This window comes from Carassius gibelio, chromosome B3, assembly GCF_023724105.1.
Source record: "Carassius gibelio isolate Cgi1373 ecotype wild population from Czech Republic chromosome B3, carGib1.2-hapl.c, whole genome shotgun sequence".
NCBI lineage: Eukaryota > Metazoa > Chordata > Actinopteri > Cypriniformes > Cyprinidae > Carassius > Carassius gibelio.
The window spans coordinates 3680285-3708192 of record NC_068398.1 but is presented as its reverse complement, the minus strand read 5'-3'; the positions used below and the strand labels follow the sequence as shown (position 1 = coordinate 3708192).

General features: G+C 36.5%; 2 long non-coding RNA genes across 2 annotated transcripts in view; one reads left to right on the top strand and one right to left on the bottom strand.

Moving 5' to 3' along the window:
* LOC127952258 (uncharacterized) overlaps positions 1-27908 on the bottom strand; it is a 130748-nt gene that overhangs the window by 36245 nt on the left and 66595 nt on the right. The gene's annotated exons all lie outside the window — the stretch shown is intronic.
* On the top strand, positions 1478-4827 carry LOC127952262 (uncharacterized). Its single transcript, XR_008152890.1, has 2 exons — positions 1478-1606; positions 3994-4827. It is a non-coding gene; the product is annotated as an uncharacterized LOC127952262 (long non-coding RNA).

Sequence of the window (27908 nt, the reverse complement as noted above, 5' to 3'; positions counted from 1 at the left end):
AGGTGGCGCTGCCACCAAACTTTTTGAGTACCTTCAGGGCATGGAGCCGAATATTTTTGTAATTATTTGCGAAACGATACGATGCTGCGTTCAAAAAATACAGCATTTTAAATCATAATTCAAAATGGCCGACGCCTAAAATGGCCGACACAGGAAAATTGGATATCATTTGACTCGACATGACTCACTGAATCTAAAGAGACCAGTTGTGTGATTTTTGGCCAAACCATTCAGTAGTTATAAGCCAAAATATGCATTTTTCATATCTCCTGACCACTAGGTGGCGCTGTGTCGAAACACTGCAGGTAGTCTCAGTTCATGCTTGTTATAACACACGCCAAGTTTGGTCTCAATATGACAAACCGTTGCCAGGATATAGCCTCACGTGCATGTTTGCGTGCTTTTCGTCAAATTTGTTTACGTGTCATTCGACAACAGTTGGACGAATCAACTTGAATTCCATAACTTTTTGCCAGCATGGTCTGAAGATGATCTGAGCCAATTTTCGTGGCAATCGGACTAACCGTCTAGGACGAGTTCGAAAAAGTAGGTTTTTCGAATAATTGAAAATAGCGAAAAAACTAAACCTTGCGATTTTTGAATTTTGGGGTTCATTCGACTTGGCATGAGCCAAGGATTCAGAGGAAAAAAGAATTTCCATTTTCTGGCTTACGGTTCAAAAGTTATTAGCATACAAACATTGAAAGTTTGGACAAGTGGTGGCGCTAGAGAGTAGGAGATAGAGACTTCAAATTTGCTATAGTTAATGTTGGGACTGTCCTCTATCAGTGTGCCAAATTATACAACTTTCCCGCAATCGGTTCTATGGGCTGCCATAGACTTGCGGCGGAAGAAGAAGAATAATAATAACGCCAACGATTACAATAGGTGCCTACGCACCTTCGGTGCAATTTTTTTGATTTGACCAAAGATTGAGCTCATACATATGTGTACCGAGTTTGGTGAAGATATCTCATTCCGTTCAAGAGTTATAGTCAAAATAGTATTTGGCTAACGTTAGCATAGACGCTTTTTGGCGTACTGTTTCGCGTAAGAATTGAAATTTCAACTTTTTTTTAATAATTATTGATATTGAGTGTCCAGGGAATATTTATGAAGTGGTTTGGTTCTGATTGGTTGAAAACCCTAGGACTAGTTCGCAAAAGTAGGTTTCGGATATAGCTCGATTTTGCGAGAAAACGGTGCGTCGTAGACCCCAAAAAGGCGCCGTGCACTTTTGATCGGGCTAACCCAAGGATTGCAACAATGCCATGTTTTTGAGTCTACGGCTAACGGTATACGATTTACGGCCAAAAATGTCCAAAATTTTTGTTTTTTGCGCTGTAGCGCCCCCGTTAGGCCGATTGGGCTGAGACTTTGATAAGTTCTCCCCAAATTGAGCTCTACGATCTGTCCAAATTTCAGCTCTCTACGCCTTACGGTTTGGGCTGCACGTTCAGTTCTAGGGCAGAAGAATAATAATAATAATAATAATAATAATAAAAATCCTAACAATTACAATAGGGTTTCAGCACTGCGTGCTTGAACCCCTAATTAAAGCTGCAAGCAGCATTTACCGGGGTTCAAGCACATTAAGGCCTCTGAGGTGGTCTGAGCCAACCTGGATGCATGGATGACATTTAAACACATCCAAAATGGAGAACAGGTTAACAGACAGACACACACACTGAAAGTAAATGATTAGACTAATATATGTATACTCTATAAGCATATGCACACACACACACACAGAAAGACACACATATACATGCACAAACATTTTGTTGCAGATATAGGTATTTGAAATAAGTGATAGGTGACAATAAACTTATTGCAAGTCTTCTCTTTTTAAGAGTTTAGATGTCATTTTCAGGTTAAACTGTAATCACAATGTGGCAAAATAGTAAAAACTGATATATCTGTAAGAACAAAATGGAAAACATTGACTCAATGAGATTTAAAATGTTATAACAGTTAAATTTTTAATGTTTTGGGATGAATTCATGAATCCTTTCAACAGTACTGTTCAACTTAGCTGAATGAGCCCATTAGTGGTCTTCAGCTGCCATCTAGTGGTTATAAATTGCATTTACTCAAACAACACTGTGTTTTTAAACATCACTGTTATAGTGTTATTTTTTTTTTTTTGCGCAATCCCTCTTAAATTTTGCATGCTTGTTTAGAATGAAATTATGCATTATTTTACACAGTTTTGATCATTTGTGGGCTTTCTGTTTGTATTAATAGGCCTTTGTGTACACTATGCAAATAACATATTATAAAATTATTGGTTTATAGTTGCCCAAATGCAATTGTTCAACATGTTTTTGATAATTATTGACCTTCAGAGTCTAGAGAATTGTACTTCAGTGGTTTTATTGATTTTCATCTTAAACCGTATCACAAGTATGCCAAAGTAACTTTTTTAAATAATCTTGAATATTTAATTAACAGCTTTATTGACAACATTGGTCCCAGAGGCAAAGTTGTTCAGAATGAGGAGATTTATCATATGATATGAAGATTTAGTGTTTTTGAGTGAATATATGAGCATTTTCAAACAATTTGAGGCCATTTACCATATAAATCTTGTGTTTTGAGACCTTTTCTACTGTTATAGCGCCACCTATGGTCTGATCTCCATGAAACTGTGCATGCTTGTTAAGAGTCACCTGTTACATGATTTCACTGAGTTTCATAAAGTTTTGAGTTTTCGTTTAGGTTTTATAGGCTTTGGGGTATGTTTAGCCACACCCCTTTTTCTATATTACCCCTTTACAGCTAACCAAAGGACAAAATTCAACATTTTTTTAATAATTATTGATCTACAGAGTCCACAGAATATTACTGCAGTGGTTTGGTTCCGATCGGACAAAAAACCTAGGACTAGTTCGCAAAAGTAGGTTTTTAACATATTTGTGAATAACAATTGAACGATTTGATTGACAGCAATGGTTCTTGAGGCAAAGTTGTGCATTATGAGGAGATCTATCAAATGATATGCATATTGTGTTGATATGTGAAACACCACGTGATTACAGAGCCATAAAACTCGTTAGCGCCAACTAGTGACCGATTTCTTTCAAAATTCTTACAGACCTTAAGGTTCATGAGTCGAACGTACCCAGCGAGTTTCGTTCCGATCAACATCCGTTAACCCTTTCAAATAGGTGCTTAAAATTGTTTGGCCAATGGCGGCCATGTTTTTTTGAGATATGCAAATGTCCTCATAGGTACTTGTGCCCCTTCAGACCAAGACATTGCATACCAATTTTCAAGTCGATCGAGTTAACGGTTGCCTAGTTATAGCCATTTATGTGTTTTTTCTATCTTATTGCGCCCCCAAGTGGCAGAGATGCGCAATTTTTTTGATTTGACCAAAGATTGAGCTCATACATAAGTATACCGAGTTTGGTGATGATATCTCATTCCGTTCAAGAGTTATAGTCAAAATAGCATTTGGCTAACGTTAGCATAGACGCTTTTTGGTGTACTGTTTCGCGTAAGAATTGAAATTTCAACTTTTTTTTGATAATTATTGATATTGAGTGTCCAGGGAATATTTATGAAGTGGATTGGTTCTGATTGGTTGAAAATCCTAGGACTAGTTCGCAAAAGTAGGTTTCGGATATAGCTCGATTTTGCGAGAAAACGGTGCGTCGTAGACCCCAAAAAGGCGCCGTGCACTTTTGTTCGGGCTAACCCAAGGATTGCAACAATGCCATGTTTTTGAGTCTACGGCTAACTGTATACGATTTACGGCCAAAAATGTCCAAATTTTTTGGTTTTTGCGCTGTAGCGCCCCCGTTAGGCCGATTGGGCCAGTTCTTTGTATCTGAGTAGCGAGCAAGACTACTACGATCTGACCAAGTTTCAGCTCTCTAGGCCTTACGGTTTGGGCTGCACGTTCAGTTTTAAGGCGGAAGAATAATAATAATAATTAAAGCTGCAAGCAGCATTTTACCGGGGTTCAAGCACATTAAGGCCTCTGAGGTGGTCAGAGCCAACCTGGATGTATGGATGACAGTTAAACACATCCAAAATGGAGAACAGGCTAACAGACAGACACGCACACTGAAAGTAAATGATTAGACTAATATATGTATACTCTATAAGCATATGCACACACACACACACACACACACACACACACACACACACACACACACACACACACACACACAAGACACACAAAGATACACATATACATGCACAAACATTTTGTGGCAGATATAGGTATTTGATAAAAAGTGATAGGTGACAATAAGCTTATTGCAAGTCTTCTCTTTTTTTAGAGTTTAGATGTCATTTTCAGATTAAACTGTAATCATAATGTGGCAAAATTGTTAAAACTGATACATCTGTATGAACAAAATGGAAAACATCAATTCAATGAGATACAAAATGTTATAACAGTTAATTTATTAATGTTTTGGCATGAATTCATAAAAACAGTACTAGCTGAAAGAGCCCATTAGTGGTCTTCCGCTGCCATCTAGTGGTTATAAATTGCATTTACTCAAACAACACTGTGTTTTTAAACATAACTGTTAAAGTGTTGTTGTTGGGTTTTTTTGCCCTATCTCTCTTAAATGTTGCATGCTTGTTTAGAATGAAATTATGCATTACTTTACACAGTTTTGATAATTTGTGGGATTTCTGTTTGTATTAATAGGTCTTTGTGCCTCTGGGGTGGTCTCGGCCAACCAGGATGTATGGATGACATTTAAATACATCCAAAAGACAGACACACACACACTGAAATTAAATGATTAAACTAGTTTTTAAGAGTTTAGATGTCATTCAGGTTTCACTGTAATCACAATGTGGCAAAATTGTAAAAATTGATGTGTCTGTATGAACAAAATGGAAAACATTGATTCAATAAGATGTAACATGTTATAACAGTTAATTTATTAATGTTTTGGCATGAATTCATGAATCCTTTCTACAGTACTGTTCATTTTAACTGAATGAGCCCATTAGTGGTCTTCCGCTGCCATCTAGTGGTTATAAATTGCATTTACTGAAACAACACTGTGTTTCTAAACATAACTGTTATAGTGTTGTTATTTTTTTTATTTTTGCCCAATCTCTCTTAAATTTTGCATGCTTGTTTAGAATGAAATCATGCATTATTTTACACAGTTTTGATCATTTGTGGGATTTCTGTTTGTATTAATAGGCCTTTGTGTACACTATGCAAATAACATAATATAAAATTACTGGTTTATAGTTGTCTAAATGCAATTGTTCAACATGTTTTTGATAATTATTGACCTTCAGAGTCTAGAGAATTGTACTTCAGTGGTTTTATTGATTTTCATCTTATACCCGATCACTAGTTTGCCAAAGTACCTTTTTAAAATAATCTTGAATGTTTAATTAACAGCTTTATTGACAACGTTGGTCCCAGAGGCAAAGTTGTTCAGAATGAGGATATTTATCAAATGATATGAAGATTTAGTGTTTTTGAGTGAATATATGAGCATTTACAAACAATTTGAGGCCATTTACCATATAAATCTTGTGTTTTGAGACCTTTTCTACTGTTATAGCGCCACCTATGGTCTGATCTCCATGAAACTTTGCATGCTTGTTAAGAGTCACAAGTTAGATGATTTCACCGAGTTTCATAAAGTTTTGAGTTTTCGTTAAGGTTTTATAGGCTTTGGGGTATGTTTGGCCACACCCCTTTTTCTAAATTACCCCCTTACAGCTGACCAAAGGACAAAATTCAACATTTTTTTAATAATTATTGATCTAGAGAGTCCACAGAATATTACTGCAGTGGTTTGGTTCCGATCGGACAAAAAACCTAGGACTAGTTCGCAAAAGTAGGTTTTTAACATATTTGTGAATAACAATTGAATGATTTGATTGACAGCAATGGTTCTTGAGGCAAAGTTGTGCATTATGAGGAGATCTATCAAATGATATGCATACTGTGTTGATATGTGAAACACCACGTGATTACAGAGCCATAAAACTCGTTAGCGCCAACTAGTGGCCGATTTCTTTCAAAATTCTTACAGACCTTAAGGTTCATGAGTCGAACGTACCCAGTGAGTTTCGTTCCGATCAACATCCGTTAACCCTTTCAAATAGGTGCTTAAAATTGTTTGGCCAATGGCGGCCATGTTTTTTTTAGATATGCAAATGTCCTCATATGTACTTGTGCCCCTTCAGACCGAGACATTGCATACCAATTTTCAAGTCGATCGAGGCAACAGTTGCCTAGTTATAGCCATTTATGTGTTTTTTCTATCTTATAGCGCCCCCAAGTGGCAGAGATGCGCAATATTTTTGATTTGACCAAAGATTGAGCTTATACATATGTATACCGAGTTTGGTGAAGATATCTCATTCCGTTCAAGAGTTATTGTCAAAATAGCATTTGGCTAACGTTAGCATAGACGCTTTTTGGCGTACTGTTTCGCGTAAGAATCGAAATTTCAACTTTTTTTTGATAATTATTGATATTGAGTGTCCAGGGAATATTTCTGAAGTGGTTTGGTTCCGATTGGTTGAAAATCCTAGGACTAGTTCGCAAAAGTAGGTTTCGGACATAGCTCGATTTTACGAGAAAACGGTGCGTCGTAGAGCAAAAAATGCAGCTGTGCACTTTTGTTCGGACTAACCCAAGGATTGCAACGATGCCTTGTTTTTGAGTCTACGGCTAACGGTTTACGATCTGCGGCCAAAAATGTCCAAAATTTTTGTTTTTTGCGCTGTAGCGCCCCCGTTAGGCCGATTGGGCTGAGACTTTGATAAGTTCTCCCCAAATTGAGCTCTACGATCTGTCCAAATTTCAGCTCTCTAGGCCTTACGGTTTGGGCTGCACGTTCAGTTCTAGGGCGGAAGAATAATAATAATAATTAAAGCTGCAAGCAGCATTTTACCGGGGTTCAAGCACATTAAGGCCTCTGAGGTGGTCAGAGCCAACCTGGATGTATGGATGACAGTTAAACACATCCAAAATGGAGAACAGGCTAACAGACAGACACACACACACTGAAAGTAAATGATTAGACTAATATATGTATACTCTATAAGCATATGCACACACACACACACACAAAGACACACAAAGATACACATATACATGCACAAACATTTTGTGACAGATATAGGTATTTGATAAAAAGTGATAGGTGACAATAAGCTTATTGCAAGTCTTCTCTTTTTTTAGAGTTTAGATGTCATTTTCAGATTAAACTGTAATCATAATGTGGCAAAATTGTTAAAACTGATACATCTGTATGAACAAAATGGAAAACATCAATTCAATGAGATGCAAAATGTTATAACAGTTAATTTATTAATGTTTTGGCATGAATTCATAAAAACAGTACTAGCTGAAAGAGCCCATTAGTGGTCTTCCGCTGCCATCTAGTGGTTATAAATTGCATTTACTCAAACAACACTGTGTTTTTAAACATAACTGTTAAAGTGTTGTTGTTGGGTTTTTTTGCCCTATCTCTCTTAAATGTTGCATGCTTGTTTAGAATGAAATTATGCATTACTTTACACAGTTTTGATAATTTGTGGGATTTCTGTTTGTATTAATAGGTCTTTGTGCCTCTGGGGTGGTCTCGGCCAACCAGGATGTATGGATGACATTTAAATACATCCAAAAGACAGACACACACACACTGAAATTAAATGATTAAACTAGTTTTTAAGAGTTTAGATGTCATTCAGGTTTCACTGTAATCACAATGTGGCAAAATTGTAAAAAATGATGTGTCTGTATGAACAAAATGGAAAACATTGATTCAATAAGATGTAACATGTTATAACAGTTAATTTATTAATGTTTTGGCATGAATTCATGAATCCTTTCTACAGTACTGTTCATTTTAACTGAATGAGCCCATTAGTGGTCTTCCGCTGCCATCTAGTGGTTATAAATTGCATTTACTGAAACAACACTGTGTTTCTAAACATAACTGTTATAGTGTTGTTATTTGTTTTTATTTTTGCCCAATCTCTCTTAAATTTTGCATGCTTGTTTAGAATGAAATCATGCATTATTTTACACAGTTTTGATCATTTGTGGGATTTCTGTTTGTATTAATAGGCCTTTGTGTACACTATGCAAATAACATAATATAAAATTACTGGTTTATAGTTGTCTAAATGCAATTGTTCAACATGTTTTTGATAATTATTGACCTTCAGAGTCTAGAGAATTGTACTTCAGTGGTTTTATTGATTTTCATCTTATACCCGATCACTAGTTTGCCAAAGTACCTTTTTAAAATAATATTGAATGTTTAATTAACAGCTTTATTGACAACGTTGGTCCCAGAGGCAAAGTTGTTCAGAATGAGGATATTTATCAAATGATATAAAGATTTAGTGTTTTTGAGTGAATATATGAGCATTTACAAACAATTTGAGGCCATTTACCATATAAATCTTGTGTTTTGAGACCTTTTCTACTGTTATAGCGCCACCTATGGTCTGATCTCCATGAAACTTTGCATGCTTGTTAAGAGTCACAAGTTAGATGATTTCACCGAGTTTCATAAAGTTTTGAGTTTTCGTTAAGGTTTTATAGGCTTTGGGGTATGTTTGGCCACACCCCTTTTTCTAAATTACCCCTTTACAGCTGACCAAAGGACAAAATTCAACATTTTTTTAATAATTATTGATCTAGAGAGTCCACAGAATATTACTGCAGTGGTTTGGTTCCGATCGGACAAAAAACCTAGGACTAGTTCGCAAAAGTAGGTTTTTAACATATTTGTGAATAACAATTGAATGATTTGATTGACAGCAATGGTTCTTGAGGCAAAGTTGTGCATTATGAGGAGATCTATCAAATGATATGCATACTGTGTTGATATGTGAAACACCACGTGATTACAGAGCCATAAAACTCGTTAGCGCCAACTAGTGGCCGATTTCTTTCAAAATTCTTACAGACCTTAAGGTTCATGAGTCGAACGTACCCAGCGAGTTTCGTTCCGATCAACATCCGTTAACCCTTTCAAATAGGTGCTTAAAATTGTTTGGCCAATGGCGGCCATGTTTTTTTTAGATATGCAAATGTCCTCATATGTACTTGTGCCCCTTCAGACCGAGACATTGCATACCAATTTTCAAGTCGATCGAGGCAACAGTTGCCTAGTTATAGCCATTTATGTGTTTTTTCTATCTTATAGCGCCCCCAAGTGGCAGAGATGCGCAATATTTTTGATTTGACCAAAGATTGAGCTTATACATATGTATACCGAGTTTGGTGAAGATATCTCATTCCGTTCAAGAGTTATAGTTAAAATAGCATTTGGCTAACGTTAGCATAGACGCTTTTTGGTGTACTGTTTCGCGTAAGAATTGAAATTTCAACTTTTTTTTGATAATTATTGATATTGAGTGTCCAGGGAATATTTATGAAGTGGTTTGGTTCTGATTGGTTGAAAATCCTAGGACTAGTTCGCAAAAGTAGGTTTCGGATTTAGCTCGATTTTGCGAGAAAACGGTGCGTCGTAGACCCCAAAAAGGCGCCGTGCACTTTTGTTCGGGCTAACCCAAGGATTGCAACAATGCCATGTTTTTGAGTCTATGGCTAACGGTTTACACTTTACGGCCAAAATTGTCCAAAATTTTTGTTTTTTGCGCTGTAGCGCCCCCGTTAGGCCGATTGGGCCGGTTCTTTGTATCTGAGTAGCGAGCAAGACTACTACCATCTGACCAAGTTTCAGCTCTCTAGGCCTTACGGTTTGGGCTGCACGTTCAGTTTTAAGGCGGAAGAATAATAATAATAATAATAATTAAAGCTGCAAGCAGCATTTATCGGGGTTCAAGCATTTTAGGTCTCTGGGGTGGTCTCGGCCAACCTGGATGTACGGATGACAGTTAAACACATCCAAAATGGAGATTAGGCTCACAGACAGACACACGCACTGAAATTAAATGATTGAACTAGTTTTTAATAGTTTAGATGTCATTTTCAGCTTTCACTGTAATCATAAAGTGGCAGAAGTGTAAAAACTGACGTTTACATTTATCTGACGCTTTTATCCAAAGTGACTTACACTTGCTATATATGTCAGAGGTCACATGCTTCTGGACCAACTTGGGGTTAAGTGTCTTGCTCAGCGACACATTGGTGTCTCACAGTGGATTCGAACCCTGGTCGCTCGCACCGATGGCGTGTGTCTTATCCACTGCGCCAACAACACCACTACGTCTGTTGGAAATGTCTGTTTGAACAAAATGGAAAACTTTGACTCAATGAGATTTAAAATGTAACTTTGTTTTTTATTTTTTAGGCATGAATTCACTTAAATTTTGCATGCTTGTTTAGAATGAGATTATGCATTATTTTACACAGTTTTGATAATTTGCGGGCTTTCTGTTTGTATTAACAGGTCTTTGGGTACACTACGTAAAGAACGTATTTTAAAATAACTGGTTTATAGTTGTTCAAATACAATTGTTCAATATTTTTTTGATAATTATTGACCTTCAGAGTCTAGAGAATTGTACTTAATTGGTTTTATTGATTTTCAGCTTAAAACCTTGGACTAGTTTGCCAAAGTAACTTTTTAAAATAATCTTGAATATTTAATTAGGAGTTTTATCGACAACATTGATCCAAGAGGCAAAGTTGTTCAGAATGAGGAGATCTATCATATGATCTAGTGTTTGCGTGAATATATGAGTATTTTTAACCAATTTGAGGCCATTTACCATATAAATCTTGTGTTTTTGAGACCTTTTCTACTGTTATAGCGCCACCTATTGTCCGATCTCCATGAAACTTTGCATGATTGTTCAGAGACATCTGCTCCATGTTTTCTCCTAGTTTTGTAAAGTTTTGAGTTTCTGTTGAGGTTTTATAGGCTTTTGTTTGTATGTGGCCACGCCCCTTTTATTAATGACCTGGTTACAGCTAACCAAAGGACAAAATTCAACATTTTTTTGATAACTATTGATCTAGAGAGTCCAGAGAATATTACTGCATTGGTTTGGTTCTGATTGGGTGAAAAACCTAGGACTAGTTCGCAAAAGTAGGTTTTTAACATATTTGTGAATAATTAATGAACAATTTGATTGACAGCCATGGTTCTTGAGGCAAAGTTGTGCATCATGAGGAGATCTATCAAATGATATGCATATTATGTGAATCTGTGTAATACCACGTGATTACTGAGCCAAAAAATCCAATTAGCGCCAACTAGTGGCCGATTTCTTTCAAAATTCTTACAGACCTTTAGGGCCCTAAGTCGAACGTGCCTACCGAGTTTTGTTCCGATTGACCTCTGTTAACCTTGTCAAAAAGGTGCTTACATTTCATTGGCCAATGGCGGCCATGTTTTTTTAGATACGCCTATTTCCTCATAGACCCTTGTGTCACATGGGACAATGACATGGCATACAAATTTTCAAGTAGATCAGGCTAACGGTTGTGTAGTTATAGCCATTTTTATGTTTTTACCTCTTATAGCGCCACCAAGTGGCAGAGCTGTGCAATTCTTTTTTATTTGACCAAAGTTTCAGCTCATCAAAATGTGTTACAAGTTTGGTTAAGATATCTCATTTCGTTCACGAGTTCTGGCCTTTTGAATGAAATTGGTCCTCGACTTGTGAAGGTATTAGCGCCCCCTTGCAGCAGTGAGTGAAAATTTCAAATTGTTTTTGATAATTATTGATAATGACTGTCCATAGAACATTTCTGCACTGGTTTTGTTACGATTGGCTGAAAAACCTAGGACTAGTTTGCAAAAGTAGGTTTTGGCTATAGGTCGATTTTACGGGAAAACGGTGCGTCGTAGAGTAAAAAAAGGCGCAGAGCAATTTTGTTCCTTTTAACCCAAGGATGCAAAATATATAAAGTTTTTGAGTCTACGTCAAGTGGTTTAGGAGCTATGGCCAAAAATGTCTGAAAATTTAGTTTTTTGTGCTGTAGCGCCCCCGTTAGGCCGATTGGGCCGAGTCTTTGCGCCTGAGTAGCGAGCCAGACTACTACAATCTGGCCAAGTTTCAGCTCTCTAGCCCTTACGGTTTGGGCTGCACGATCAGTTTTAGGGAAGAATAATAATAATAATAATAATAATTAAAGCTGCAAGCAGCATTTATCGGGGTTCAAGCATTTTAGGTCTCTGGGGTGGTCTCGGCCAACCTGGATGTACGGATGACAGTTAAACACATCCAAAATGGAGATTAGGCTCACAGACAGACACACGCACTGAAATTAAATGATTGAACTAGTTTTTAATAGTTTAGATGTCATTTTCAGCTTTCACTGTAATCATAAAGTGGCAGAAGTGTAAAAACTGACGTTTACATTTATCTGACGCTTTTATCCAAAGTGACTTACACTTGCTATATATGTCAGAGGTCACATGCTTCTGGACCAACTTGGGGTTAAGTGTCTTGCTCAGCGACACATTGGTGTCTCACAGTGGATTCGAACCCTGGTCGCTCGCACCGATGGCGTGTGTCTTATCCACTGCGCCAACAACACCACTACGTCTGTTGGAAATGTCTGTTTGAACAAAATGGAAAACTTTGACTCAATGAGATTTAAAATGTAACTTTGTTTTTTATTTTTTAGGCATGAATTCACTTAAATTTTGCATGCTTGTTTAGAATGAGATTATGCATTATTTTACACAGTTTTGATAATTTGCGGGCTTTCTGTTTGTATTAACAGGTCTTTGGGTACACTACGTAAAGAACGTATTTTAAAATAACTGGTTTATAGTTGTTCAAATACAATTGTTCAATATTTTTTTGATAATTATTGACCTTCAGAGTCTAGAGAATTGTACTTAATTGGTTTTATTGATTTTCAGCTTAAAACCTTGGACTAGTTTGCCAAAGTAACTTTTTAAAATAATCTTGAATATTTAATTAGGAGTTTTATCGACAACATTGATCCAAGAGGCAAAGTTGTTCAGAATGAGGAGATCTATCATATGATCTAGTGTTTGCGTGAATATATGAGTATTTTTAACCAATTTGAGGCCATGTACCATATAAATCTTGTGTTTTTGAGACCTTTTCTACTGTTATAGCGCCACCTATTGTCCGATCTCCATGAAACTTTGCATGATTGTTCAGAGACATCTGCTCCATGTTTTCTCCTAGTTTTGTAAAGTTTTGAGTTTCTGTTGAGGTTTTATAGGCTTTTGTTTGTATGTGGCCACGCCCCTTTTATTAATGACCTGGTTACAGCTAACCAAAGGACAAAATTCAACATTTTTTTGATAACTATTGATCTAGAGAGTCCAGAGAATATTACTGCATTGGTTTGGTTCTGATTGGGTGAAAAACCTAGGACTAGTTCGCAAAAGTAGGTTTTTAACATATTTGTGAATAATTAATGAACAATTTGATTGACAGCCATGGTTCTTGAGGCAAAGTTGTGCATCATGAGGAGATCTATCAAATGATATGCATATTATGTGAATCTGTGTAATACCACGTGATTACTGAGCCAAAAAATCCAATTAGCGCCAACTAGTGGCCGATTTCTTTCAAAATTCTTACAGACCTTTAGGGCCCTAAGTCGAACGTGCCTACCGAGTTTTGTTCCGATTGACCTCTGTTAACCTTGTCAAAAAGGTGCTTACATTTCATTGGCCAATGGCGGCCATGTTTTTTTAGATACGCCTATTTCCTCATAGACCCTTGTGTCACATGGGACAATGACATGGCATACAAATTTTCAAGTAGATCAGGCTAACGGTTGTGTAGTTATAGCCATTTTTATGTTTTTACCTCTTATAGCGCCACCAAGTGGCAGAGCTGTGCAATTCTTTTTTATTTGACCAAAGTTTCAGCTCATCAAAATGTGTTACAAGTTTGGTTAAGATATCTCATTTCGTTCACGAGTTCTGGCCTTTTGAATGAAATTGGTCCTCGACTTGTGAAGGTATTAGCGCCCCCTTGCAGCAGTGAGTGAAAATTTCAAATTGTTTTTGATAATTATTGATAATGACTGTCCATAGAACATTTCTGCACTGGTTTTGTTACGATTGGCTGAAAAACCTAGGACTAGTTTGCAAAAGTAGGTTTTGGCTATAGGTCGATTTTACGGGAAAACGGTGCGTCGTAGAGTAAAAAAAGGCGCAGAGCAATTTTGTTCCTTTTAACCCAAGGATGCAAAATATATAAAGTTTTTGAGTCTACGTCAAGTGGTTTAGGAGCTATGGCCAAAAATGTCTGAAAATTTAGTTTTTTGTGCTGTAGCGCCCCCGTTAGGCCGATTGGGCCGAGTCTTTGCGCCTGAGTAGCGAGCCAGACTACTACAATCTGGCCAAGTTTCAGCTCTCTAGCCCTTACGGTTTGGGCTGCACGATCAGTTTTAGGGAAGAATAATAATAATAATAATAATAATAATAATAATAATAATAATAATAATAATAATAATAAAAATCCTAACAAAAACAATAGGGTTTCAGCACTTCGTGCTTGAACCCCTAATAATAATAATAATAATAATAATTAAAGCTGCAAGCAGCATTTATCGGGGTTCAAGCATTTTAGGTCTCTGGGGTGGTCTCGGCCAACCTGGATGTACGGATGACAGTTAAACACATCCAAAATGGAGATTAGGCTCACAGACAGACACACGCACTGAAATCAAATGATTGAACTAGTTTTTAATAGTTTAGATGTCATTTTCAGCTTTCACTGTAATCATAAAGTGGCAGAAGTGTAAAAACTGACGTTTACATTTATCTGACGCTTTTATCCAAAGCGACTTACACTTGCTATATATGTCAGAGGTCACATGCTTCTGGACCAACTTGGGGTTAAGTGTCTTGCTAAGCGACACATCGGTGTCTCACAGTGGATTCGAACCCGGGTCGCTCGCACCAATGGCATGTGTCTTATCCACTGCGCCAACAACACCACTACGTCTGTTGGATATGTCTGTTTGAACAAAATGGAAAACTGTGACTCAATGAGATTTAAAATGTAACTGTGTTTTATATTTTTTAGGCATGAATTCACTTAAATTTTGCATGCTTGTTTAGAATGAGATTATGCATTATTTTACACAGTTTTGATCATTTGTGGGCTTTCTGTTTGTATTAACAGGTCTTTGGGTACACTATGTAAATAACTTATTTTAAAATAACTGGTTTATAGTTGTCCAAATACAATTGTTCAACATTTTTTTGATAATTATTGACCTTCAGAGTCTAGAGAATTGTACTTCAGTGGTTTTATTGATTTTCAGCTTAAACCCTTGGACTAGTTTGCCAAAGTAACTTTTTAAAATAATCTTGAATATTTAATTAGGAGTTTTATCGACAACATTGGTCCCAGAGGCAAAGTTGTTCAGAATGAGGAGATCTATCATATGATGTGAAGATCTAGTGTTTTTGAGTGAATATATGAGCATTTTCAAACAATTTGAGGCCATTTACCATATAAATCTTGTGTTTTGAGACCTTTTCTACTGTCATAGCGCCACCTATGGTCTGATCTCCATTAAACTTTGCATGCTTGTTAAGAGTCACCTGTTACATGATTTCACTGAGTTTCATAAAGTTTTGAGTTTTCGTTTAGGTTTTATAGGCTTTGAGGTATGTTTGGCCACACCCCTTTTTCTATATTACCCCTTTACAGCTAACCAAAGGACAAAATTCAACATGTTTTTAATAATTATTGATCTAGAGAGCCCACAGAATATTACTGCAGTGGTTTGGTTCCGATCGGACAAAAAACCTAGGACTAGTTCGCAAAAGTAGGTTTTTAACATATTTGTGAATAACAATTGAACAAATTGATTGACAGCAATGGTTCTTGAGGCAAAGTTGTGCATTATGAGGAGATCTATCAAATGATATGCATATTTCGTTGATATGTGAAACACCACGTGATTACAGAGCCATAAAACTCGTTAGCGCCAACTAGTGGCCGATTTCTTTCAAAATTCTTACAGACCTTAAGGTTCATGAGTCGAACGTACCCAGCGAGTTTCGTTCCGATCAACATCCGTTAACCCTTTCAAATAGGTGCTTAAATTTGTTTGGCCAATGGCGGCCATGTTTTTTGAGATATGCAAATGTCCTCATAGGTACTTGTGCCCCTTCAGACCAAGACACTGCATACCAATTTTCAAGTCGATCGAGCCAACGGTTGCCTAGTTATAGCCATTTATGTGTTTTTTCGATCTTATAGCGCCCCCAAGTGGCAGAGATGCGCAATTTTTTTTTGTTTGACCAAAGATTGAGCTCATACATATGTGTACCAAGTTTGGTGAAGATATCTCATTCCGTTCAAGAGTTATAGATAAAATAGCATTTGGCTAACGTTAGCATAGACGCTTTTTGGTGTACTGTTTCGCGTAAGAATTGAAATTTCAACTTTTTTTTGATAATTATTGATATTGAGTGTCCAGGGAATATTTCTGAAGTGGTTTGATTCCGATTGGTTAAAAATCCTAAGACTAGTTCGCAAAAGTAGGTTTCGGATATAGCTCGATTTTGCGAGAAAACGGTGCGTCGTAGAGCAAAAAATGCAGCTGTGCACTTTTGTTCGGGCTAACCCAAGGATTGCAACGATGCCTTGTTTTTGAGTCTACGACTAACGGTTTACGATTCACGGCCAAAAATGTCCAAAATTTTAGTTTTTTGCGCTGTAGCGCCCCCGTTAGGCCGATTGGGCTAAGACTTTGATAAGTTCTCCCCAAAATGAGCTCTACGATCTGTCCAAATTTCAGCTCTCTAGGCCTTACGGTTTGGGCTGCACGTTCAGTTCTAGGGCGGAAGAATAATAATAATAATAAAAATCCTAACAATTACAAGAGGGTTTCAGCACTGCGTGCTTGAACCCCTAATAATAAAAATCCTAACAAAAACAATAGGGTTTCAGCACTTCGTGCTTGAACCCCTAATTAAAGCTGCAAGCAGCATTTTACCGGGGTTCAAGCACATTAAGGCCTCTGAGGTGGTCAGAGCCAACCTGGATGCATGGATGACAGTTAAACACATCCAAAATGGAGAACAGGCTAACAGACAGACACGGACACTGAAAGTAAATGATTAGACTAATATATGTATACTCTATAAGCATATGCACACACACACACACACACACACACACACACACACACACACACACAAAGACACACAAAGATACACATATACATGCACAAACATTTTGTGGCAGATATAGGTATTTGATAAAAAGTGATAGGTGACAATAAGCTTATTGCAAGTCTTCTCTTTTTTTAGAGTTTAGATGTCATTTTCAGATTAAACTGTAATCATAATGTGGCAAAATTGTTAAAACTGATACATCTGTATGAACAAAATGGAAAACATCAATTCAATGAGATACAAAATGTTATAACAGTTAATTTATTAATGTTTTGGCATGAATTCATAAAAACAGTACTAGCTGAAAGAGCCCATTAGTGGTCTTCCGCTGCCATCTAGTGGTTATAAATTGCATTTACTCAAACAACACTGTGTTTTTAAACATAACTGTTAAAGTGTTGTTGTTGGGTTTTTTTGCCCTATCTCTCTTAAATGTTGCATGCTTGTTTAGAATGAAATTATGCATTACTTTACACAGTTTTGATAATTTGTGGGATTTCTGTTTGTATTAATAGGTCTTTGTGCCTCTGGGGTGGTCTCGGCCAACCAGGATGTATGGATGACATTTAAATACATCCAAAAGACAGACACACACACACTGAAATTAAATGATTAAACTAGTTTTTAAGAGTTTAGATGTCATTCAGGTTTCACTGTAATCACAATGTGGCAAAATTGTAAAAAATGATGTGTCTGTATGAACAAAATGGAAAACATTGATTCAATAAGATGTAACATGTTATAACAGTTAATTTATTAATGTTTTGGCATGAATTCATGAATCCTTTCTACAGTACTGTTCATTTTAACTGAATGAGCCCATTAGTGGTCTTCCGCTGCCATCTAGTGGTTATAAATTGCATTTACTGAAACAACACTGTGTTTCTAAACATAACTGTTATAGTGTTGTTATTTTTTTTATTTTTGCCCAATCTCTCTTAAATTTTGCATGCTTGTTTAGAATGAAATCATGCATTATTTTACACAGTTTTGATCATTTGTGGGATTTCTGTTTGTATTAATAGGCCTTTGTGTACACTATGCAAATAACATAATATAAAATTACTGGTTTATAGTTGTCTAAATGCAATTGTTCAACATGTTTTTGATAATTATTGACCTTCAGAGTCTAGAGAATTGTACTTCAGTGGTTTTATTGATTTTCATCTTATACCCGATCACTAGTTTGCCAAAGTACCTTTTTAAAATAATCTTGAATGTTTAATTAACAGCTTTATTGACAACGTTGGTCCCAGAGGCAAAGTTGTTCAGAATGAGGATATTTATCAAATGATATAAAGATTTAGTGTTTTTGAGTGAATATATGAGCATTTACAAACAATTTGAGGCCATTTACCATATAAATCTTGTGTTTTGAGACCTTTTCTACTGTTATAGCGCCACCTATGGTCTGATCTCCATGAAACTTTGCATGCTTGTTAAGAGTCACAAGTTAGATGATTTCACCGAGTTTCATAAAGTTTTGAGTTTTCGTTAAGGTTTTATAGGCTTTGGGGTATGTTTGGCCACACCCCTTTTTCTAAATTACCCCTTTACAGCTGACCAAAGGAGAAAATTCAACATTTTTTTAATAATTATTGATCTAGAGAGTCCACAGAATATTACTGCAGTGGTTTGGTTCCGATCGGACAAAAAACCTAGGACTAGTTCGCAAAAGTAGGTTTTTAACATATTTGTGAATAACAATTGAATGATTTGATTGACAGCAATGGTTCTTGAGGCAAAGTTGTGCATTATGAGGAGATCTATCAAATGATATGCATACTGTGTTGATATGTGAAACACCACGTGATTACAGAGCCATAAAACTCGTTAGCGCCAACTAGTGGCCGATTTCTTTCAAAATTCTTACAGACCTTAAGGTTCATGAGTCGAACGTACCCAGCGAGTTTCGTTCCGATCAACATCCGTTAACCCTTTCAAATAGGTGCTTAAAATTGTTTGGCCAATGGCGGCCATGTTTTTTTTAGATATGCAAATGTCCTCATATGTACTTGTGCCCCTTCAGACCGAGACATTGCATACCAATTTTCAAGTCGATCGAGGCAACAGTTGCCTAGTTATAGCCATTTATGTGTTTTTTCTATCTTATAGCGCCCCCAAGTGGCAGAGATGCGCAATATTTTTGATTTGACCAAAGATTGAGCTTATACATATGTATACCGAGTTTGGTGAAGATATCTCATTCCGTTCAAGAGTTATAGTTAAAATAGCATTTGGCTAACGTTAGCATAGACGCTTTTTGGTGTACTGTTTCGCGTAAGAATTGAAATTTCAACTTTTTTTTGATAATTATTGATATTGAGTGTCCAGGGAATATTTATGAAGTGGTTTGGTTCTGATTGGTTGAAAATCCTAGGACTAGTTCGCAAAAGTAGGTTTCGGATTTAGCTCGATTTTGCGAGAAAACGGTGCGTCGTAGACCCCAAAAAGGCGCCGTACACTTTTGTTCGGGCTAACCCAAGGATTGCAACAATGCCATGTTTTTGAGTCTATGGCTAACGGTTTACACTTTACGGCCAAAATTGTCCAAAATTTTTGTTTTTTGCGCTGTAGCGCCCCCGTTAGGCCGATTGGGCCGGTTCTTTGTATCTGAGTAGCGAGCAAGACTACTACCATCTGACCAAGTTTCAGCTCTCTAGGCCTTACGGTTTGGGCTGCACGTTCAGTTTTAAGGCGGAAGAATAATAATAATAATAATAATTAAAGCTGCAAGCAGCATTTACCGGGGTTCAAGCACATTAAGGCCTCTGAGGTGGTCTGAGCCAACCTGGATGCATGGATGACAGTTAAACACATCCAAAATGGAGAACAGGCTAACAGACAGACACACACACTGAAAGTAAATGATTAGACTAATATATGTATACTCTATAAGCATATGCTCTTACACACACACACACACACACACAAACAAAGACACACATATACATGCACAAACATTTTGTTGCAGATATAGGTATTTGAAATAAGTGATAGGTGATAATAAACTTATTGCAAGTCTTTTCTTTTTAAGAGTTTAGATGTCATTTTCAGGTTAAACTGTAATCATAATGTGGCAAAATTTTAAAAAACTGATATATCTGTATGATCAAAATGGAAAACATTGACTCAGTGAGATTTAAAATGTTATAACAGTTCATTTTTTAATGTTTTGGCATGAATTCATGAATCCTTTCAACAGTACTGTTCAACTTTACTGAATGAGCCCATTAGTGGTCTTCCGCTGCCATCTAGTGGTTATAAATTGCATTTACTCCAACAACACTGTGTTTTTAAACATAACTGTTAGTGTTATTTTTTTTTGCCCAATCTCTCTTAAATTTTGCATGCTTGTTTAGAATGAAATTATGCATTATTTTACACAGTTTTGATAATTTGTGGGCTTTCTGTTTGTATTAATAGGCCTTTGTGTGCACTATGAAAAGAACATATTATAAAATGACTGGTTTATAGTTGCCCAAATGCAATTGTTCAACATGTTTTTGATAATTATTGACCTTCAGAGTCTAGAGAATTGTACTTCAGTGGTTTTATTGATTTTCAGCTTAAACCGTATCACAAGTATGCCAAAGTAACTTTTTAAAATAATCTTGAATATTTAATTAACAGCTTTATTGACAACATTGGTCCCAGAGGCAAAGTTGTTCAGAATGAGGAGATGTATCATATGATATGAAGATTTAGTGTTTTTGAGTGAATATATGAACATTTTCAAACAATTTGAGGCCATTTACCATATAAATCTTGTGTTTTGAGACCTTTTCTACTGTTATAGCGCCACCTATGGTCCGATCTCCATGAAACTTCGCATGCTTGTTAAGAGTCACCGGTTACATGATTTCACTTAGTTTCATAAAGTTTTGAGTTTTCCTTTAGGTTTTATAGGCTTTGGGGTATGTTTGGCCACACCCTTTTTCTAAATTACCCTGTAACAGCTAACCAAAGGACAAAATTCAACATTTTTTTAATAATTATTGATCTAGAGAGTCCACAGAATATTTCTGCAGTGGTTTGCTTCCGATTGGACAAAAAACCTAGGACTAGTTCGCAAAAGTAGGTTTTTAACATATTTGTGAATAACAATTGAACGATTTGATTGACAGCAATGGTTCTTGAGGCAAAGTTGTGCATTATGAGGAGATCTATCAAATGATATGCATATTGTGTTGATATGTGAAACACCACGTGATTACAGAGCCATAAAACTCGTTAGCGCCAACTAGTGGCCGATTTCTTTCAAAATTCTTACAGACCTTAAGGTTCATGAGTCGAACGTACCCAGTGAGTTTCGGTCCGATCAACATCCGTTAACCCTTTCAAATAGGTGCTTAAAATTGTTTGGCCAATGGCAGCCATGTTTTTTGAGATATGCAAATGTCCTCATAGGTACTTGTGCCCCTTCAGACCAAGACACTGCATACCAATTTTCAAGTCGATCGAGTCAACGGTTGCCTAGTTATAGCCATTTATGTGTTTTTTCTTTTTATAGCGCCCCCAAGTGGCAGAGGTGTGCAATTTTTTTTATTTGACCAAAGATTGAGGTCATAGATATGTATACCGAGTTTGGTTAAGATATCTCATTTCATTCATGAGTTATAGCCTGTTGCGTAAAATTGGTCCTCGACTTTCGAACATTTTGGCATCCCATTACGACAGTGAGTCGAAATTTCTACTTTTTTTTGATAATTATTGATATTCACTGGACAGAGAACATTTCTGCAGTGGTTTGGTTCAGATTGGGTGAAAAACCTAGGACTAGTTCGCAAAAGTAGGTTTTGGACATACGTCAAGTTTGCGAAAAAATGAGGCCTCCTAGACCCAAATTCAGAGTGACCGTTTTTAATTTCGCATGACCCACGGATTCCAGAAATGTAAAATTTTTGGCTCTATCACAAGCGGTTTAGGAGCTATTAGCAAAAACGCATTTTCGATCACTGTAGCGCCCCCTATTGGCCAATTGGGCTGAGACTTTGATAGGTTCTCCCCAAATTGAGCTCTATCATCTGACCAAGTTTCAAGTCTCTAGGCCTTATGGTTTGGGCTGCACGTTCAGTTCTAGGGCAGAAGAATAATAATAATAATAATTAAAGCTGCAAGCAGCATTTTACCGGGGTTCAAGCACATTAAGGCCTCTGAGGTGGTCAGAGCCAACCTGGATGCATGGATGACAGTTAAACACATCCAAAATGGAGAACAGGCTAACAGACAGACACACACACTGAAAGTAAATGATTAGACTAATATATTAATTCTCTATAAGCATGTGCACACACACACACACACACACAAAGACACACATATACATGCACACACATTTTGTTGCAGATATAGGTATTTGAAATAAGTGATAGGTGACAATAAACTTATTGCAAGTCTTCTCTTTTTTAGAGTTTAGATGTCATTTTCAGATTAAACTGTAATCATAATGTCGCAAAATTGTTAAAACTGATACATCTGTATGAACAAAATGGAAAACATTGACTCGAAGAGATTTAAAATGTTATAACAGTTAATTTATTAATGTTTTGGCATGAATTCATAAAAACAGTACTAGCTGAATGAGCCCATTAGTGGTCATCCGCTGCCATCTAGTGGTTATAAATTGCATTTACTCAAAGAACACTGTGTTTTTAAACATAACTGTTAAAGTGTTGTTGTTGGGTTTTTTTGCCCTATCTCTCTTAAATTTTGCATGCTTGTTTAGAATGAAATTATGCATTACTTTACACAGTTTTGATAATTTGTGGGATTTCTGTTTGTATTAATAGGCCTTTGTGCCTCTGGGGTGGTCTCGGCCAACCAGGATGTATGGATGACATTTAAAAACATACAAAAGACAGACACACACACACTGAAACTAGTTTAAATGATTAAACTAGTTTTTAAGAGTTTAGATGTCATTCAGGTTTCACTGTAATCACAATGTGGCAAAATTGTAAAAAATGATGTGTCTGTATGAACAAAATGGAAAACATTGATTCAATAAGATGTAACATGTTATAACAGTTAATTTATTAATATTTTGGCATGAATTGATGAATCCTTTCTACAGTACTGTTCATTTTAACTGAATGAGCCCATTAGTGGTCTTCCGCTGCCATCTAGTGGTTATAAATTGCATTTACTGAAACAACACTGTGTTTCTAAACATAACTGTTATAGTGTTGTTATTTTTTTATTTTTTTTTACCCAATCTCTCTTAAATTTTGCATGCTTGTTTAGAATGAAATCATGCATTATTTTATACAGTTTTGATCATTTCTGGGATTTCTGTTTGTATTAATAGGCCTTTGTGTACACTATGCAAATAACATATTATAAAATTACTGGTTTATAGTTGTCTAAATGCAATTGTTCAACATTTTTTTGATAATTATTGACCTTCAGAGTCTAGAAAATTGTACTTCAGTGGTTTTATTGATTTTCATCTTATACCCTATCACTAGTTTGCCAAAGTATCTTTTTAAAATAATCTTGAATATTTAATTAACAGCTTTATTGACGACATTGGTCCCAGAGGCAAAGTTGTTCAGAATGAGGTGATCTATCATATGATATGAAGATCTAGTGTTTTTGAGTGAATATATGAGCATTTTCAAACAATTTGAGGCCATTTACCATATAAATCTTGTGTTTTGAGACCTTTTCTACTGTTATAGCGCCACCTATGGTCTGATCTCCATGAAACTTTGCATGCTTGTTAAGAGTCACCTGTTACATGTTCTCACCTAGTTTCATAAAGTTTTGAGTTTTCGTTTAGGTTTTATAGGCTTTGGGGTATGTTTGGCCACACCCCTTTTTCTAAATTATCCCTTTACAGCTAACCAAAAGACAAAATTCAACATTTTTTTAATAATTATTGATCTAGAGAGTCCACAGAATATTACTGCAGTAGTTTGGTTCCGATCGGGCAAAAAACCTAGGACTAGTTTGCAAAAGTAGGTTTTTAACATATTTGTGAATAACAATTGAACGATTTGATTCACAGCAATGGTTCTTGAGGCAAAGTTGTGCATTATGAGGAGATCTATCAAATGATATGCATATTGCGTTGATATGTGAAACACCACGTGATTACAGAGCCATAAAACTCGTTAGCGCCAACTAGTGGCCGATTTCTTTCAAAATTCTTACAGACCTTGAGGTTCATGAGTCGAACGTACCCAGCGAGTTTCGTTCCGAACAACCTCCGTTAACCCTTTCAAATAGGTGCTTAAAATTGTTTGGCCAATGGCGGCCATGTTTTTTTGAGATATGCAAATGTCTTCATAGGTACTTGTGCCCCTTCAGACCAAGACATTGCATACCAACTTTCAAGTCGATCGAAGCAACGGTTGCCTAGTTATAGCAATTTATGTGTTTTTTCTATCTTATAGCGCCCCCAAGTGGCAGAGATGCGCAATTTTTTTTATTTGACCAAAGATTAAGCTCATACATATGTGTACCGAGTTTGGTGAAGATATCTCATTCCGTTTAAGAGTTATTGTCAAAATAGCATTTGGCTAACGTTAGCATAGGTGCTTTTTGGTGTACTGTTTCGCGTAAGAATTGAAATTTCAACTTTTTTTTGATAATTATTGATATTGAGTGTCCAGGGAATATTTATGATGTGGTTTGGTTCTGATTGGTTGAAAATCCTAGGACTAGTTCGCAAAAGTAGGTTTCGGATATAGCTCGATTTTGCGAGAAAACGGTGCGTCGTAGACCCCAAAAAGGCGCCGTGCACTTTTGTTCGGTCTAACCCAAGGATTGCAACAATGCCATGTTTTTGAGACTACGGCTAACGGTTTACGTTTTACGGCCAAAATTGTCCAAAATTTTTGTTTTTTGCGCTGTAGCGCCCCCGTTAGGCCGATTGGGCCGGTTCTTTGTATCTGAGTAGCGACCAAGACTACTACCATCTGACCAAGTTTCAGCTCTCTAGGCCTTACGGTTTGGGCTGCACGTTCAGTTTTAAGGCGGAAGAATAATAATAATAATAATAATAATAATAATAATAATAAAAATCCTAACAAATACAATAGGGTTTCAGCACTGCGTGCTTGAACCCCTAATAATTAAAGCTGCAAGCAGCATTTTACCGGGGTTCAAGCATTTAAGGCATCTGAGGTGGTCAGAGCCAACCTGGATGTTTGGATGACATTTAAACACATCCAAAATGGAGAACAGGTTAACAGACAGACACACACACTGAAAGTAAATGATTAGACTAATATATGTATACTCTATAAGCATATGCACACACACACACACACACAAAGACACACATATACATGCACAAACATTTTGTTGCAGATATAGGTATTTGAAATAAGTGATAGGTGACATAAAATTATTGCAAGTCTTCTCTTTTTCAGAGTTTAGATGTCATTTTCAGGTTAAACTGTAATCATAATGTGGCAAAATTGTAAAAACTGATACATCTGTATAAACAAAATGGAAAACATCAATTCAATGAGATTTAAAATGTTATAACAGTTAATTTATTAATGTTTTGGCATGAATTCATGAAAACAGTACTGTTTAACTAGCTGAATGAGCCCATTAGTGGTCTTCCGCTGCCATCTAGTGGTTATAAATTGCATTTACTCAAACAACACTGTGTTTTAAAACATGACTGTTATAGTGTTGTAATTTTTTTTTTTTCCCAATCTCTCTTAAATTTTGCTTGCTTGTTTAGAATGAAATCATGCATTATTTTACACAGTTTTGATAATTTGTGGGCTTTCTGTTTGTATAAATAGGCCTTTGTGTACACTATGCAAATAACATATTATAAAATTATTGGTTTAGAGTTGCCCAAATGCAATTGTTCAACATGTTTTTGATAATTATTGACCTTCAGAGTCTAGAGAATTGTACTTCAGTGGTTTTATTGATTTTCATCTTAAACCGTATCACAAGTATGCCAAAGTAACTTTTTTAAATAATCTTGAATATTTAATTAACAGCTTTATTGACAACATTGGTCCCAGAGGCAAAGTTGTTCAGAATGAGGAGATTTATCATATGATATGAAGATTTAGTGTTTTTGAGTGAATATATGAACATTTTCAAACAATTTGAGGCCATTTACAATATAAATCTTGTGTTTTGAGACCTTTTCTACTGTTATAGCGCCACCTATGGTCTGATCTCCATGAAACTTTGCATGCTTGTTAAGAGTCACCTGTTACATGATTTCACTGAGTTTCATAAAGTTTTGAGTTTTCCTTTAGGTTTTATAGGCTTTGGGGTATGTTTGGCCACACCCCTTTTTTATATTACCCCGTTACAGCTAACCAAAGGACAAAATTCAATATTTTTTTAATAATTATTGATCTGGAGAGTCCACAGAATATTACTGCAGTGGTTTGGTTCCGATCGGGCAAAAAACCTAGGACTAGTTCGCAAAAGTAGGTTTTTAACATATTTGTAAATAACAATTGAACGATTTGATTGACAGCAATGGTTCTTGAGGCAAAGTTGTGCATTACGAGGAGATCTATCAAATGATATGCATATTGTGTTGATATGTGAAACACCACGTGATTACAGAGCCATAAAACTCGTTAGCGCCAACTAGTGGCCGATTTCTTTCAAAATTCTTACAGACCTTAAGGTTCATGAGTCGAACGTACCCAGCGAGTTTCGTTCCGATCAACATCCGTTAACCCTTTCAAATAGGTGCTTAAAATTGTTTGGCCAATGGCGGCCATGTTTTTTGAGATATGCAAATGTCCTCATAGGTACTTGTGCCCCTTCAGACCAAGACACTGCATATTGATTTTCAAGTCGATCGAGCCAACGGTTGCCTAGTTATAGCCATTTATGTGTTTTTTCTATCTTATAGCGCCCCCAAGTGGCAGAGATGCGAAATTTTTTTGATTTGACCAAAGATTGAGCTCGTACATATGTGTACCGAGTTTGGTGAAGATATCTCATTCCGTTCAAGAGTTATAGTCAAAATAGCATTTGGCTAACGTTAGCATAGACGCTTTTTGGCGTACTGTTTCGCGTAAGAATTGAAATTTCAACTTTTTTTTGATAATTATTGATATTGAGTGTCCAGGGAATATTTATGAAGTGGTTTGGTTCTGATTGGTTGAAAATCCTAGGACTAGTTCGCAAAAGTAGGTTTCGGATATAGCTCGATTTTGCGAGAAAACGGTGCGTCGTAGACCCCAAAAAGGCGCCATGCACTTTTGTTCGGGCTAACCCAAGGATTGCAACAATGCCATGTTTTTGAGTCTACGGCTAACGGTATACGATTTACGGCCAAAAATGTCCAAAATTTTTGCTTTTTGCGCTGTAGCGCCCCCGTTAGGCCGATTGGGCTGAGACTTTGATAAGTTCTCCCCAAATTGAGCTCTACGATCTGTCCAAATTTCAGCTCTCTAGGCCTTACGGTTTGGGCTGCACGTTCAGTTCTAGGGCAGAAGAATAATAATAATAATAATAATAAAAATCCTAACAAATACAATAGGGTTTCAGCACTGCGTGCTTGAACCCCTAATAAAAATCCTAACAATTACAATAGGGTTTCAGCACTGCGTGCTTGAACCCCTAATTAAAGCTGCAAGCAGCATTTATCGGGGTTCAAGCATTTTAGGTCTCTGGGGTGGTCTCGGCCAACCTGGATGTACGGATGACAGATAAACACATCCAAAATGGAGATTAGGCTCACAGACAGACACACGCACTGAAATTAAATGATTGAACTAGTTTTTAATAGTTTAGATGTCATTTTCAGCTTTCACTGTAATCATAAAGTGGCAGAAGTGTAAAAACTGACGTCTACATTTATCTGACGCTTTTATCCAAAGCGAC